The sequence below is a fragment of the Aedes aegypti genome, chromosome 1 (genome assembly GCF_002204515.2).
Source record: "Aedes aegypti strain LVP_AGWG chromosome 1, AaegL5.0 Primary Assembly, whole genome shotgun sequence".
Lineage (NCBI taxonomy): Eukaryota > Metazoa > Arthropoda > Insecta > Diptera > Culicidae > Aedes > Aedes aegypti.
Window position 1 is genome coordinate 97,915,957 of NC_035107.1, and position 18,148 is coordinate 97,934,104.

The following is an 18,148-nucleotide window of genomic DNA, read 5'->3' on the forward strand; positions in this document are numbered from 1 at the left end:
AAAAAATAGAATATATGATTTACTTGGAATTGCCCTAGTCCAAATAATCATTGTGAAAAAGAGAACCCAACCTGGAATTCTTCGGAGAGGGCTTTCTAAAGAATATTATTTAGTTCAGTTTAACATTTAAACTGATCTAAATAATATTGTAGCTTTAGAAAAACTAAGACTTATGTTCGATGTCCGTGTGACATGGGAACATTTCCAGAAACCTGGAGGAAATTTCCAAAACCCCACTCATTGCCGTTGGTGCCAAAAGTGGGGTCATGGTGCCAAACATTGCCGCATGGATGCTAAATGCATGATTTACGGAGGATCTTCTCACGCTAAGAATCTAAGATAACAAACGAATCAGATCGGGGGTGCATAAATTGAATCAGTGCGTAAAACAAGAGAGCTTGATTCGTAAAACAAGGTTTCGTCTTTTGGTGTCTACTTTTATGAAAATATTTTTTATTATTTAGAGAAATTATGCTCTTTTAATATCATTAACATATTATTGATATATTGGGTTCTTAATCAGGCTAGAATGTGTGCAAGTTAAGGTCTTCCAAGAACTCTTTGGAGTTTGGGCATATGATTCTACATGAATTGAATGAATATCTCACAATACTGAACCCTAACCCAATATCCTTTCCATGACAACTGTGGAGATGCAGAGGTATACTCGGTCTCTAGTAACAACGGTTGTCTAACTAACATTCCTTCCCTTCCACGATGACCGTAAGGACGTGGCCGGCGCCGTTATTGACTTTTAAAATTTGAGCTCTCGATTTGTGCACATTGAAGAACGGTAAGCTAATCCCAAGCCCCATTCATTTATTCCCTTCGATTGCTCTGATCAATCACGGAGTAGCAACTACGAATTGTACGGTCATCTATGCTCATGGTCTCCAAAGACTCCATGGAAATCTGCGACCGTAATAAGTGATTAGAGGTTAGTTTCAAATACTCCAAAGGCCCTTAACCATTAATGTGAGTAAACGGTGTATTGTATTAATTTGTGCGGATGACATTGGTCCTCCAAGATCTCCATCGAATTCAGGCCTTAGTATCTACAATAGACCTGTTCACTTTTTCTAAGGTACGCTTACCACATCAAATTCTGAACTTATTTATTAAACAAGTTATCTGTCCAAAAATGAGCCAATTTGGTAAAGTTTTAGAGGTGTATCAAATCGTTTTTGTGGTTTTTTGGACTTTTTCCCAGAAATGCGTTCCTGAAACCCAGAAATATCATTGAAAATGATTCGAAAATACCACTAGCCTTTTGCTAACGCAATAGTCTATCACTTTGCCGAAGACACTAGGGTGTTTTGACCGCTTCTTCATTATGCTTTTAACGTAATTAGTCAAAAAAAACTCGAAAAAAGCAATATATTTTCCAGTTTGCCATACAAATTCCGATAAAAATCTTATTACATTTTGTATCCAATTCAACTATCTATTTGATCTGAGTGTTACGAACATATCGTTCATGCATCATTTTCACGTGAGAATTGAATTTCACTTCGAAATAATTGAAAGTGTATCACTCTATACTCTAAAATCTCATAGGGTTGCCAACACAAATGCACTCTATGAAAACCACAGTTACCCATGATTTAGACGTCATGTCTTTGAACCCTACTGTCTATCATCATCGGCTCAAAATAGAGTTGATGGTAAGGTTTGGGTCTATCGATAGTGTTTTATTTAATGTGGCACAGACTCTTTACCATGCATTAAAGTAGTCGGAATGTTTTATTTGTTTGTACGGATGTATTTGGTCCTCTAAGGACTTGGTATCAACAACATTATTAAATGATTTAAGGTATGTTTTCCAATACAGTGGGATTCCATTTTTGGCAACAATATCGAAATTTACAGTTGCCCAAAACGGAACCGTCCCAAAATCGGAATCCTTTTTTTTAATCTCAAATATATCATTAGGATATTGTTACATCATCCTTATGGAACCAAATGATCGCAAAACTTCGAGACGGTACAAAACTGAATGATTTTTTCATGTTTAATAATTCTAAAATATCAGCTTATCTTTGAAGCCCTAGCGGTTATTTGGAAATGGCTCTTCTAAATTATGTTTCTTGCACAGTAAGGCATCCCATATCGAATGATTGACTGTAGGGCTATGCAAATATCAATATTAACGACAATATTGATACTATCGGATCATTTTTATGGATACGATATCTGATATCTGTCAGTCCGATATTTTTCGATATCGATAAACTATTGTGTGTCCGATAAAATAATCGATATACAGAACGACATTTTTTTATTTTATTACATAAATGAGACCGATTAAATGGAACTTTAGATATGCGTTGAATATAGCAGAAGCACCACTATAAAGTTCATGTAATGAATTTCAAAATGCATTAGTTCATGTTAAATGTAGCCGAAATTGTTGGTTTTGCTTTTAAACATCTTTTTCGAGAATTATCGGATATCGGTTCGATGATTTATAACTGTGGCCCTTAATTTTAAACAATACACAATTAAGATTCTTATCACTTCAGGTTGAAATTATTTTTATTGTGTTTTCGAAGTTTAGCTTATGTATTATAAGTCAACCATATGAAATCAATGGAAGCTCGACAGATGTTGCTATGAGCCCGATAGGTCGTTGAGAATCCACAGGGACCCGCTGAACACTGAATAAGTTCGCTAGGAATCTACAGGATCTTGCATAGAATCCTCAGGATTTTGCTTACAAGGGAAGGTCACGATGGTGTTTCACGGGGTTTTCTACCGGACTACTTTTGTTAGATTCTACATGTCGAAATATGAAAAACCCCACAGCCCTTCGGGTGATAGACCAGTCGTGTAGCCAGGAGGAGTTCTAAAAGGGGCAATTTTATACGTACATTATATTGATAAGCTAATTGTAAATTTGACAAAAATATTTTTTTTGCATTTATTGCGATGGTAGGGAACAGAATTGACAATCATGTATGTTTAAAACATATTTTTTCCATGCCATAGGCGCAATCAGGATGGGTTTCTTCTTGGTTTACTATTCTAATAAAACCAAATTTGTTTTGGTGTTCATATTTCATGTTAGTTATGCCAATGACATAAAAATACATTATAAACATATATAAATGTCAATTCTGTTCATTACTATCTTAATAAATACTGAGAAAAATCTTTTTGACAAATTTTCAATTGACTCAATAATATTTCGCATTTAGTATCATACAGGCGTATCTACAGTGATCGATTTCTCTTCGTCGATATTCTCTTATGGTTATTGCATGAAATCCATTCGATTTTCGAAACATTTTACGATGCAGCATGATGAAAGACGATGATTATTTCCCACTGAACCCAAAATAGCAGGCAAAAATAGTTACCCGGCCAAGTAATTAGCTAAAGAAAAAATCGATGAAGAGAAATCGATCACTGCAGTTACGCCCTTATGATACTGAACGTGAGATATTATATTCGTACAAAATAGACCCTTTCAGAGCCCCTCTTGCCTACAGCACTGGTCCATCATCTGAAAGGCTTTGGGGTTTTACATATTCTGACATGTAGAATCTAACAAAAATAGTCCGGTCGAAAACCCCGTGTAACACCATCGTGACCTTCCCTTGTTAGATTGGATTCAGATAGGAATTGACATCTGACCAAAAGCTCGCTAGGAATTTTGGAGACATTCTAAGATTCCTGCTGCGATATGATGATTTGGTTCTACCATCTATTGTAGCAAGGCATCTGCCTATAGCACTGGAATAATCTGAAAAGCGATTTGATCAAGATTGTGCTGTTGTTCGTAAGCAGTCAGTCTCCTGTATGAAGGGCCAAAAACGGATGTGCGGAGACACTTGCACGCAAGCAGAGACACTTGCACGAAATCCGCGGCAGGGGAAAAGAATCTCCTTCCAGAAGAAAGTTTTCACGAACAATTGTACAATCAAGCCCTCGATTGACAGAATACTCCCAATAGATGGGGTCGAAGAGCCCGCCCTCAATCCACGAAATGTTAACAACAGGGAGGAGGCAGTCCCAAGCTCCCTGTCCAAGTCGCTTCATTCGGGTGCCCTGGTGGTCCCTCTCAACCCAGTTATATATGATATAAAAAAAAAAAAATATATATAAATTAGAACAATCTCACCAAGTTAGTTGGAACCCCATGCAGATTTGTAACACTTGATGAACTGGATGAACTCTCCGATGATCAATGATGGTTTGATTTTTCTTAAGGTTTCCAATTTACACTATATGCTATACTGCACTCGCGAAACATTTCATTCATGATTGTGTTTACTCCACGCAAAATTTAATAAGATTGAGATTTCTTACGCGCCATACAATTTTTTTTTTTATTTTCATACAGAAAATGGTCACAAAAATGTGTTACGTAAATAATGGATAGTCCCTTAATGGTAGGAAATGTAGATCTAAAACTGCAAAATATTAATGTTGCATTTATTTTCTTCCGGATATCCTGTAATGTAGTTACGACCCACGCGATTCAACAAGGCGTCACAATGTCACATATATGCTTATAAGCAAATCGCACGATGAACACCTCACGCCCCGCTTGACGTGCCGCGTTACTATGTTGTGGTTGCTCCACTTCTAACACCACATTTCGTCGTTGTCATGACAACATAATGCTTGATGCGCTAAGTTTCACGCACACACACTTACTGATCCGAAGTACCCATTGCTTCAGAAAATTCGATGCTCACTTCAACCACATGATTTTACATAAATTCTTGAATAAAACGACCATATTACGAAATATTTATGAAATGCTTCAAATGCCAACTGACAGCAAGTCATTCAACACCATTGAACCCCATCAAAACAACATCATTCAAGCTTCAAATGAAGAAACCCCTCACTTCACTCCACCCACACGACAACACCAATACATTGACTATGCCAGATTTTTTTTTTTCACTTCACATCGGCCAAGCCATTACAAAATTGATCAATCACCTCGAAAAATACCATAATTTCACAATTTTTCACTATACACTATTCCTATATCCACTGACACGTACTATATGCTACTTCTTTTTAGAAATTTCTTCCATATTATCGAGAATAATGTTTTTAAAAGAGGAACCGCTTTCGCGCACGTCTTCGCCGCCTGAACACCATCGTACAATTCTAAGATTCCTTCTGCGATATTGCTGAAAATTCTCAAGTCTCCATAGGAAATACTCCAAAATCTATTAGGACATTCCAGACTACCGTAATCCCCAAATTCCTCTGGAAACCTATTCAAAATCCTTAAGATTTTACCAGCAATACCCAAAATACCAATAGAAATCCTCAATACATTCCAAGGAACCCATAAGAAACCTCTTATTTCCGATAGGAATACCCAGATTTCGCTCAGTATCCTCAGAATTTGCAAGAATGGAAATTCTCAAAAGCCCACCCTATGAACAAAGAATACCGTACGGAATCTCCACGGCTCACTTGGGCTGGTCACAACGTGAATGCCTGAGAAAAGATTTTGAAACTCTTGTTGAGATAGTTATAGAGATCAATGGCTTCATGAAACGTTGCGAACATATGAACATCTCGCATTGAAAGTAGTGGCCTGTACTGATGTGACGTCATTTGAATTTCGAAAAAAAGACTTCGTAAACCGAGGTTTCTGTGAATAGGATATAAAATTGTAGCCGGACATTGATTTTTGTCATTCCCTTGTCGTGTCCGTTCCGAGAATACCCATATTGCATGCACGGACAAACAGACGTCAAACCCTCATCACTGTCCATCGACCACCTTCTAAACGATCGATTCGAATATATAGTAGGTGGTCAATCGACATAGAATATCCAATGCTGAAACATTGGAACAAATATCGAATAAAATTAATCATAATTTTAGACAAAAATCGTTGCAATCTCCTATTGCCAAGATGAATGCGTTATATATCTAGGTTACGTAAGGTTAAGTAAATTTAAAGTTTTTTTTCTCTTATAACCAAGTGAAATCAACTCACCTGGAAAAATTCTGAACTGCTGCGCAAATGCAACGTGATATGTTGTAAAAAAATGCTAATGAATACTTCATTTAGTTTTATCAAATTAGGATGATAGTGTTTTCTAACACAGAACACCTAGATATATGAAATGGAAATGTGGAAAGCTGTTGCGCATATTAAGTTCGAAATCATTAAAGATGACAAAAGGCTATGTAGAAATCAAACTTGATGGTTATAATGTTGACTCGGACTCTTCAATTTTTGATGTTTTCAACAAAAGTATAACATCAGCTGGTATAAAAATAAAGCATAAAGTATCACATAAACTAAAAACACATAACGATTAAACGTGACTTTCTAACTAAAGTTTCCTTCATTCGTCACTTTCTACGCCTCTGCACGACGTTCATATATAGCTATGGAGTAAACAAACCGACGGATTACTACAAAGTCAGCAGGCAGTGCAATGATGGGAAGTACGCGAATTAATCCGCGACAGCTCTGCTAGAAGAGCGGTCCAAGTGCAAGAGGTCACGCGCGCGGAAAAGGGGCGGCATAAACAATATTATATTTTATTGTTATTAACTTCCACATGCCTTCCACTCTGTTTTCCACTCCATTATTCGGAACGTCACTGTATCTAGCTGGCTGTCGGTGACGATGGTGGAACCGTGAAGTTATGCAGACAACCACATTGTGTATACTTGTATCAGAAGGCACGATCATGTGTAACATCAAGCAACGGTTTGTGTTCATTGCACATTCCAGTACTTCTTCAATAATATAGTTTAATAATTAAAAATTTGATTTTATTTGGGTTACATTTGAATTTCATAGTTAATTGTTTTGAGCTTGATTCTATCAGGTTGTTTACATGTTTTATTTGCTAGAATTAAAAAAAAAAATCGTTAAAAATATTATTTTTTCTGACGTTGCAGCCCAACTGTGACGGAGCTTGCTTCTTTTAGTGTTCTTATTAACATTTCTACAGTTATTAAGTGAAAGCTTGCTTTGTCAATTGACTATTGTTGCATGACTCTCTGTCCAGTGTGGCAGGTACTCTATGCCTTGAGAATTTGAGAAAATTTCTTTTACGAAAAGAACCTTGACCCGCGGGATTCGAACCCACGACCCTTAGCTTGGTCTTGCAGTATAGCTGCGCATTTATCACTACGGCTATCTGGGCCCCTGGTTCATCTTAGCGCCCGCAAAAATATTATTACAAGCCTTTTTCCGTCCAACTTTAAATTGTCCGTTTCCATCATTCGACATGACCAACTACACATAAACCTACTGAAAAGGTGTCGTAAACCCGTTCGTCATTTGAATCATCCATTCTGGGATAATTCTATAGTAAGCAAAGCTTTATATTTAGATTCCAGCTTGCTTACCAATCTGAGTATAGAATTACCCTTGCCACCCTTATTTTGAGCCACTTGTTCCTTCGTCCGCGAAAGGAATGTGGGTAGCTCCTACAGCAACCAGCATACTCCTCATCTATTAAATCATATGGAAGCATGGTGAGTATAAAGGCCAAGCCTTCGGAGTCTGAGTTTGGATTTGTGTGTTAGTTGCTCTGAAAAGCATGTCATTTCGAACGGAGTTAAATATTGCTATTTAGAAGGTTGTGACAAAAAAAAAACAGGTGCAGTTTCCAGACAAACCGGATTGTCGCGATGTGATGATAGCTTTTTGTCGCAATAACGTTCTTGAAAAAGATGACTCTGCTGTTTGCTGGAGGAACGGGTTGAACTAGTTTAAATCGTCCGAATAAGTTGTTAGCCGATTTACCTAGGTATAGTTATAGTGTCGTATCTGTGAAAAAAAGAGAAAGAAAAAGGTCAATGTTTTTAATATATTGATAATTTCTTCTTAAAACTAACATTCTGTGCCAGGTGTTTTTTTTTTCAGAACATCATTGAGAACGTTTCTTGCGACAATGAGGAATTCCTTTTGTATCAGAAATAACAATCGAAAAAATTCGGTCGATCGAATATGGGACTGTCCATAAATGACGTAGCATTTTAGGGGGCGGTGGGAGGCTACGACTTTGCTACGAACCATGTATTTGGTATGGGAAAATAGGCTACCAAGTAGGTAGGGTGACCATATCCTGGAGATTCAAAATAAGGACATTTTAGAATTTTCATAATGCCTGTGCAAATTTCATTTTGTATCAAATTCAGAACTTTTCTCATATTCCTTACAGCAGCGATTACAAAGTTTTTTTTAAATATTTTACGTTGAGGTACGATCTTAAGAAACTTCTTATTAGGAACTTCTAATGCTCATATATAAGTGTAAATTCTTAAATTTAACTCGCCTTCTGCTAAGACAATAATCTATCACTTTTAAGAAGACTATTGGGTGTTTTGACTTTCAATTTTGCTAGGTATCTAACAAGTATTTTCTCAAGGTTATTGTTTGAAGTCTCCAAAAACAACAGTAGGATTCGTTTCTACCAGTCTGTCGCCTATAATTATATCCGAATCTATGGCAAAAAGTCGAAAAGACAGAAGGTCGAAAGTCAAAAGGTCGAAGAACAAAAAAGGAGGGACAAAAGGTCGAAAATCTTTTTTCGAAGAAGGAAAAATTTCCCACCAAGCAAAACGTTTTCGACCTTTTGTCTTTCGACCTTTTGTCCTTTCGACCTTTTGTTCTTTCGACCTTTTGTCCACAAACCATTATATCCAGCATCTCTTCAGGAGTTTAACAACAGGAATCCTTTGAAAATCTATCGGAGTTCTCAAAATATCAAATCCAGGAAATCCTGCAACAATTTCGCCAGCACCGATTATTTTAACAGAAATCTGCTTAGCGTCTGATCAAGATCTTGCAAGGGAATTACAAAGAATGTCAAAAAACAAACTAAGAATGTCAAAAGTACAATTTATAGAATTAAAAAAATATATTCGAGATCCGCTCAAAGTCTTTTTGGAGATTTATTGAAGCTCATTAAAGAAAATGCCGCTTGTATGCTTTGAATCATGATTTTACAAAGAATATGTTAAGAATCTCTATAGAATTTTCACAAAGAAGCTTCTTTTAAGTTTTCATGGAGATCTCGTGATAGCTCGCCAAAGATCTCGCTAGAAATCGATGAAGATTCCTACAAAAAATCAATCAATGTTTTTGGGAGAGATTGGACTTCACTGGAATCCGACAGTTTTTTGCAACACTATTCTGAGAGACATTCGTTAAGGATCTTTCCAGAAACTCATGGAGTGTGAGATGCTAGACGATCTTGCTCTTCAAGTTTAAGTTTGTAGTTTCGGAAATGGTTTTCATAAAAAATAACTCCACTGAAAGATCGACCAAACGGCAGCAGTGATAATACTCCCAACATAGAGAAAAAAAAACTCCACTGAAAATGAAAATTGTGCCTCTTGAGAACATTTTCAATGACGACAACAATCATACAAGCTTTTTGATTTGATATTTCTTAAAGTTCAAAAAATATGACAAAATAATGAGAGATTTTTTTTATATTATGATAGGGGTAGAATTCTGTAAAAATACGCCAAGGAGAGTTTCTTCCCAACATCATCATCGTCAAACATCGACTTAACCTGAAGGAGTTGTGATGCAGTATGAAACGTATCTCAAATTTTCTATGCAGCTGAAGTCGGATTCTGAAGCACAAAACTCAACATGGATCTTTAGATAAATCCAATTTGAACATTCTTGCTGTTTTGGGTATTTGTATAGCTTTTCCTAACTCTAATCTCACGTTGTTTTCCGAGCAGGAAAAAGCAGGAAAAAGCAGGAAAAAACTTGCAAAATGAAAATTTAATAAGGAGGTGTCCCTGATTAGCTAAGGAGAAAATTGATGGAGAAAAATCTACGCAGAAAAAAAATCCGTTCTCGTATCCGTGAACAGCAGACGTGAACTCATCAACAAGCAAAAATACACCGCGAACTAGATCATGTTTATGCGTAAACATGATGGTAGTTCATGGTGTATTTTTGACAGTTCACGTTTTCCAGAACTCTTTTTTGAGCGTGTATCAATGCCGTAACCCGTATGAAAACTGAAAGCGAGATTACGTTTTGCAATATTACAGATGTTTTGAGAAGACTGGACAATAAAATAGCCCAAAATTATCAAAGTACAAGATTCTTTATTTATGCTCCCAAAATTTGTTCATTCAAATCCCCGTAAACTATTGCGATATACTTATTTAACGGAGTTCATCAAGTCTGTGGAGCGGCTCAACTAGTTTGGAGGTTTTATTAGAAAATCGTGAAAATGTATGTTACAATTACATTTTCCGCCACATTTGGAGCTATAATCTCTTAAGTTCTTCCGTCAGTAGCTTCGAGATTTCCCAATCAATAGAGGAAAGCCTGCAATTGATGGAAAGTTCGTGTTTTTCTGTTCTGTGTTACATATTTCATACACTCTCTTGGACCGGATGGAAATTACGGTTGTAGGTCCAAATTGTACCGTTGAAAAGATTATCGTACACTCAGTTGCTAACATTTTGACCACTATTTCCTCCCTTCTCATCTGAAGTTTTTCCTTCTTTTAAATGAAGGCTGTTCTCTAGAATTTCCGTTTGAAGCAATAATTTGTATTAAGGCTTTTATTTTCCAAACAAAAGATTCATTTTCTGAACATCGGTTGTTATTTGATACTCCGAAGCATAGAGTAATTATTATTAGCTTTTTATTTTATACATTCTCAATAAAGATTTGTCCTTCTTTTAAACATTGGCTGTTCTTTTGGAGTTATATGTTATAGTGATTTAATTCTGTTGTAGACACTTGTATAGATGGTTATTCCTTCTTTTATACATCGGCTGTTCTTCATAGATTTCACTTTTACATCTTGCCTGCATTTTTTTTTTTTCAATTGAAATGTTGCCTTCTTATAAATATCGGCTGTTCTTCATGCTTTACATCAAGATTTGCATTTCTAACAAAAGATTTTCCTTCTTTTGAAGTTTTGCTGTTTTTAGGGCTATGCATTAGAGATCTGATTGTTGGTTTCGACTGATTTAAATTATCATTGGAGAAAAATAATCATCCTCTTTCTGGAATTAGGGTCTGCTTCTCAGCTACTCAAGCATTTACTTAGAGCTTTTCTGATAACTTGATCGTTTTTGCATTTGTGAATCATGTTCTTTATCAGAAGATGATCTGCAACCCGAACCGTTAGAAGATAATTCAAGGAATGCGGGTGTGATGTCTCACCACCGACGAGCTGTAATCTACCCATGCTCTGAATGGAGGTATACATAAAACACATACATTACTCTTGGACTCAAACTCGTTTCTCTTCGGAACCACCTGATGGTTTAACTTCGAGGAGAGGCTATTGCATATAGCACTTTGACATATGCTGCAAACTGCTTATCCTAGCCACCTTGAACATTGTTACTTGGTACCAGCCTCGGCACAGCGAACCCTCTGCTCTGCAGTCGACTCATGGCGGCACACCATAGGTGCATAACAGTCAAATTGAAAATTCGATTTTCTAGTGAAATTGGTCCAAATCAAGTTTTTTCATCCAATCGTATAAAAAAGCTATTACTACAAATTTTGTTGTTGTAGTGCAGAAATTTGTGCATATACCTGAACTAGAGGTACAAATTTAACTTCTTTTTAGAAATTCCACTATAGTTTCAAGCGAATTATGACAAATTATATAGATTTGAATGATGAAATCGATAAATTATAATGAAAAATGAAAATGGAATTTTCACGTCTAGGGGCAAAAAGGGGCAAGAAAAACTATTGCACGTTTGAAAGTATGGATAATTTGCTGCTTCATAGTGAGTGACTCATTTTCCCAAAACACTTCACATAAAACGTACGAAATTTTGAAAATTTAACAAAATTTTGGAGAAAGATTTTTTGAATTTTTTTTTGCTACAAATAACAACTTGATGTGTTAAAATTTATATAATTATAGCCAAAACGAAGGCTTATAACTACGCTTTTAAATGAAACCTATCGAGCTTAAATCGGTTATGATTTCGTTGAGATACAGCTGTTTGAAGTTTGTTAGGTGAATCATAGTTGATGGTTTTCGAGCAGTCCAATTTTGCTGACTTTCCCACACTAACGATGCTGCCAAAAATCGAAAACAGAACAGATCAATCTCAAATTTTGAGAAATTGTCGCTCAAAAGTATAGAAGTCTATAAAAAATATTGACGAGTGATTTTGGGAACATGAATTTTTGAGGTTTTGTCCGGCCATGCGCCACTGTGCAACGCATGTGACGGAGCGCATGAGACGCAATGAAAAATCACCCTAAAAACGAGGAACACCAACATAGGTCTCAAAATGTACAGAGCACGGGTGAGCCTGAAAAGAATGTGGCTCTTGCACATAAGGCTACAGCACGTACACAGTAACTCTGGAAGCACTACGACCTGAAAAGTCTAACAAAATTACACCCCGAAAAGATCGCTGACCAGCTGAAATTGAACCTCTCTCAGCACGGTCTTTCTGAAAATATGCGCGTCTATTTAAGCAGTAGCGCTTGTGCTTGGTTTAGTGATAACTTGCATTTCATACATAAAGATAGCCTTTTGTTCTTCCTAAATGTTTGTCCATTCGACCTTTTTTGTCATTCGACCTTTTGTCCATTTGACCTTTCGTCCATTCGACCTTTTGTCCATTCGACCTTTTGTCCATTCGACCTTTTATCCCTTCGACCTTTTGTCCATTCGACCTTTTGTCATTCGACCTTTTGTCATTCGACCTTTTGTCCTTCGACCTTTTGTCATAGATTCGAATTTACTCATATCCGTGGATCCAGGTGGAAAAAATGGACCACCTTACTAGACAAAAAGTATGCTTTTATAAGTAGGGATACACAAAAAGCAACATTCATGTATAGTTTATGCTCTGTTAAACAATAGAGTCCATGAAAAAGGAAAAAAATTACCGAAACCGTCGGATGTAGTTGCTAGATTGCTTTTGCTGGTACTGAGACTGCTAAAGCGTAGTCCGCAGCTGAAAAATATTGTGCAGAAGGGTAGGCCAAGAAATGATTCCACTTTGAGCAATCCGCAGCTGATAAGTAGAGCTAATTCCGTAACGTTGGTAACGCCTGCCGAACAAATCAAATGAAGCTGTCACTTTTCCGTACGAAAAAAGGTTCCGCTCCTTGGAGATCAGCTGTCAAATTTATTTTGGTACATAGTGGACTTTTCGTTGAGCGCTTTTCATGTCAGCTGCGGACTTCGCTTAAGGTGAAACAGTTTGGAATCAACTTCTAAGATTGCACTGAAACTTCAAAGGCACAAATCTAGCGAAGAAAACATCCAACAGCAGTGTACTTTTTATTTTGACTTTGTGCACTAGCAGAAAGCTTAAAATAAGAAGATCAGAAACGATTGCCAGTTTAGTGCCTTTGAAAACGTGAGTAGGGGCACAAGTCGGCCACTGTGCCGGCCATCTTTGGATTCCGAGATGTTTCACCTTAAGGTCGGTAACATCACAATTACACTGAGAAAAATCTACACGCCAAGGTCGTGTGTTTTACTTATAGATTTGCGCAATGAGGAAAACCACATGACTTGAGTGTGGTAGCCATATGGATTTCGTCAATGACTTCACGGTATAATAACATGTGTATCAACATTAGGTTGTCATGAGAAACAAACATGAATGTCTAAATATTAAATCATGAAAACCAACTGATTTGCTTATTGAATTCGAAATGTAGTGGCTGTAGATAGTCATGTGTGATAGAACATGAATGTCTTGAGACTGAAAGAAGAAATTTGATAGAAGAAATCTTGCTCCCCAAAATATGGATTCGAGGCTCCTTTGCTTGTCGCAAGATCACTTGAATGTTGTTTTTTTTTTCAAACAAGTTAGTCAGCAACAAGCGGGGCGTCGCAAATCCATATTTTGGGAAGCCCGGGATTAGCATATTTCATTTTATTCGAAGCTGAAAGCTAGGAAAATCTGTTAGTGGAATTCGATTTTTCTCTTACACCATACATTATATCCAACGCTGGAAGTAATTCATTTTATTTATAGAAAATGAGAATGAACTCCACATATTCACTAGGGCATCTTCACTCATAGAACGAAAAACGAATCCGCAAATTTTCCTCTAACACTTTCAGTTTCAGAATTTGCCTCTTCTCTTTGTAACATGATGATGACTGTCGTTCGACACCAGCTCCATCCGCAATTTAGTTCGCTATGGGTTGATCACTAATAATTTAGAAGCAAGCTCATCGATTTCAAATCGTCCAACTTGAACATGATGATCATGACACAAGATAATCATAAGTTAAACACACTGAATCCGTGTTGGGTGATGATCCATAGCACCCATAAGTTGACGAATACGAATTTGAAGTGGAAAGCTTTAGGAACTTATGTAGAAAACTATGGAATTCATATTGTCGGTTGATGAATCAGTCCATGAAGCAAAACTAAAGAATTGAATGTGTAATACACACGAAGTTTGTAAGAAAATCACAACAAATCGACATAGAGGTTCATGAATCGATCCATAATTTTAAACACACGGATCAAGCGTGTGGATTTTTTTCAGTGTACTGGGCATCAGGGTGCGGCTTATTTTTCAAAAGTTCTCAAAACCAAAAATTCGTGTGCTCTACTGAATTCAAATCACATTAAAAGAGAAACCTCGAAATCTGAGCCAAAAATATTAACATTTAGGGTTGGCGCAAGCGTCTTGAAGGTGAATTTTCAAGTTATAAAATATAACCTTCAGTGAAGTAAACATAACTTTGTTATTTTTCAAGCGATGTTAAAACTTTAAGCATCAATACCTTCAAAATTAAATTTACTAAAACTTTGTAGAATATCAAATTTGTCTAAAATCATAACAATTTAAAAGTAATTTTTTCCAATTTTTTTCTCATTTTACTAAAAATCTCAAATTTATTTGACCATAACTACTCAACCGATTCCAAATCTTTTTACATGTTTCAAAGCTATTTCAATTGTTTTTAAACTGTTCATACAACACATTTCACTAAAAAAATGTCTTGACCAAGTTATTCTGCAAAAACTCACAAAAACATGATGTTTTAACGAAAAATGCCAGTTTTTTTTTTAATTTTTGCCAGTTAAATATTATCACTAAAGCTGATACTGGTTTTTCTCATTTGTTTAACCTTTGAGAAGGACTTTGTAACAATTTTTAAATAATTTTAAAACAAAAATATGTGTGCATATGTTGAAAAATATATGCACTATTCGACTCGTAATGCTTTATAATTTAAGTTTTATAGAAAAAATGCAATTTCCGGCGAAAAAACTTAAATAACCAAAAGAAATTTGATTTTTTCATTAAAAAAATGTGTTGGATGAACAGTTTGAAAACAACTAAATTTGCTTCAAAAATATTTAAAAAGATTCGGAATCGATTCAGTATTCAAGAAGTTATGGTGCAGCTAAGTAGAAATTTTTAGAGAAATGAGGAAAAATTTTAATAAATGTACCGTTTTGACTCATATTCCGAACACTTAAGGCCAACAGTGACTTCAAATGCATCTGATTTGAATAAATTGGCTAATATTCGTATAAATTTTAATTTCTTTGCAAAGTCATAATGTTAGTTGATGGGTGTACCAATAATAATGTTGATTTAATAAGTTTTTGTATTGTTTTTATCTAAAAGTATGGAACAACATTTTGATTCAAATGCCGAACACTGTGATCATTCTGTATCATATTCCGAACACCTTGATTCAAATTCCGAACAGCACGAATAAAACGTATTCAAACGAATAATTTTGCAAATAAATTTATCTGAGCTTGTTCTACTGGTCTAAAACTAGAGAATCATAAGTACTCTCGCAGTATAAATTATATTGCAGACGTTAAAATTGAATCGCAATCGATTGCCATTTCCTTGTTATTTGGTGACATATTTCAGTGAAACATTTCAACCAAATCGTCATACAAAAACCGAGTGTTCGGAATATGAGTCTGTTCGGAATTTGAGACAAAACGGTATTTTAAACTAAGACTAGTTTTGATTTTAGACAAATTTGATGCTCTACAAAGTTTTCATAAATTTAATTTTAAAGATAATGATGCTAGAAGTTTTGAAAATGGTTGGAAAATAACAAAGTTATGTTTACTTCACTGAAGGTCATTTTTTATAACTTGAAAATTTACCTTCAAGACGCTTGCGCCACCTCTATATGTTAATATTTTTGGCTCAGATTTTGAGGTTTCTCTTTTAATATGATTTAAATTCAGTAGAGCACACGAATTTTTGGTTTCGAGAACTACTGGGCATACACTTCATGCTCTCGTTTTATTTTTTATTTAAATTTTAGAAGCAAATCGACGTCTATGTTAGATTACAAGCTTTATCATTTTTTTGTTTTCAAGGCAGATAGCGACAGAGTAATTTCAAAACAGGATTTAAAAAACGACTAAGGTAATCCAAAAAGGAATTATAAGTAAAAATTTTTAACTACTAATTTTCAGACAATGCGGCCGGACATTTATCCATATTTTTTTTTTGAGGATTACATATATAACTGTATGCATTATTCAAGATTTTTTTCCAGGAATTTTAGAAATTCCTCCATCAAGTTAGTTCAAGACACGTTAAAAAAAAAGCTTAGAGTTTTCCTGGAGTAACTCCAGAAATTACTCCATAGACTCTACGATGTTTTTTCATGAATTCTTCCAAAGATTTATCCATAAATTTTCCAAAGAAATCTTGTAAGCCATCCAGTGACACTTTAATCGGAGTTCGTTTCTGTTCAGAACATTTCCAAGAATTCAAGTAATAATTTTCCCTGAGATATCTCCCCTGTTTTCTTAGAATTTTCTCCAGAGTTGACGTTCAGTATTTCAACGATTAGAGTAAGGTGGGGCAAAAGTTCGACCTTAGTGGTATAATCAAAGTTTCCAGGAAAATAATAGCAGATGAAACAAAACAAATACCATACAGCGAACCTTCATCATATTGGCTATAACTTTGCTGAACAAACTTGTGTCAAAATATTTACCCATTTTTAGTTATAACAGTTTCAAAATTGATTGTCTTATTCGAACTTTTGCCCCACCGGTGGGGCAAAAGTTCGAATCTAGTGTGGGGCAAAAGTTCGTTGGCTAAAACACAAAATATCAATACTTTTATGCCAGGCATACTTTCTACCAGCCGTGAACTTATGTTTGCCGAAAAATACACACTAAATTTTCTTCTAAAAATGCCCAAAACAGGGTTAATTATAATACACCCAAAAAATAGCAGTTTTTCGTAAAACTAAGGGAAATGTAAAATTTTTGTGACATTTTTCGCATGATCAGGCAAATTTCGCTAAATTTGAAGATAATATGTAGATTTCAGGAAATTTGAAAAATTTTCCGCGGGTTTATACATGAGTCGAACTTTTGCCCCGCAAATTCGAACTTTTGCCCCGCTATGGGCCAAAAATTGATTCCAACTATTTATGGAAAAACTAATCCACGTCAAAGCATCCTTATGATAGGCCTAGAAACGCTCTTACCTAAAATATTGAAAAATATTTTATCTTCATTTGGTTCCATGCATCGAAAGTTTGTCCAAATATTACAATATTTACGTCGAAAAACAACAAATAGCCATAACTTTTCCAAACCTCAATCGATTTTTATGATATTTGGAGTGAAAGTTTCTTACTTGAATAGCATTCAAACCACCATGACATTTCTAAGTTTTGATTTGATTTGAGCTAGAAATCTTAAAAAGAAACTTTTGCCCCACTCGAACTTTTGCCCCACTTTACTCTACATCTAAGAATTTATTTGAGGATGCCTTTAGAATTCACTTTATGGATTGATTTATTCAGAAAGTCCAACAGAAGTTATTTGAGAAAATTCTCAAGGAAGTTATCAAAGTAGTTACCCAAGCGTTTTTAAGACATTTTTAAGACATTATTGGAGAAATCTTTGAAATTATCCTGTACATATTGCACTAACCAATTCTATAGTGAGCTCTGATGAGTTTTCTGTGAGTTTTGCTATAATCTCTGAACATTTCCTTAACTTCGGAGGAAGTCCTGACGAATTTGTAAGATAACGGTTGAAATAAGAATCAAATCAAATCCTGGACAAAATCCTGCAGGATTTTCGGGAGGCATTCCTTAAAAGCATTGAACAAAATCGCTGAAAAAACATGAGTTTCAAATTCAATATTGAAGAATCCATAGAGATATGCTGTATTTTTTTCTGGATGAATAGC

General features: G+C 35.5%; 1 protein-coding gene across 1 annotated transcript in view; it reads right to left on the reverse strand.

The window, feature by feature from the left end:
* LOC5572002 overlaps nt 1-18,148 on the reverse strand; it is a 294,570-nt gene that overhangs the window by 128,470 nt on the left and 147,952 nt on the right. The window contains exon 2 of the mRNA XM_021843284.1: nt 7,751-7,774. The gene's annotated coding sequence lies outside the window, so the exon portion shown is untranslated. The remainder of the gene's footprint in view (nt 1-7,750; nt 7,775-18,148) is intronic.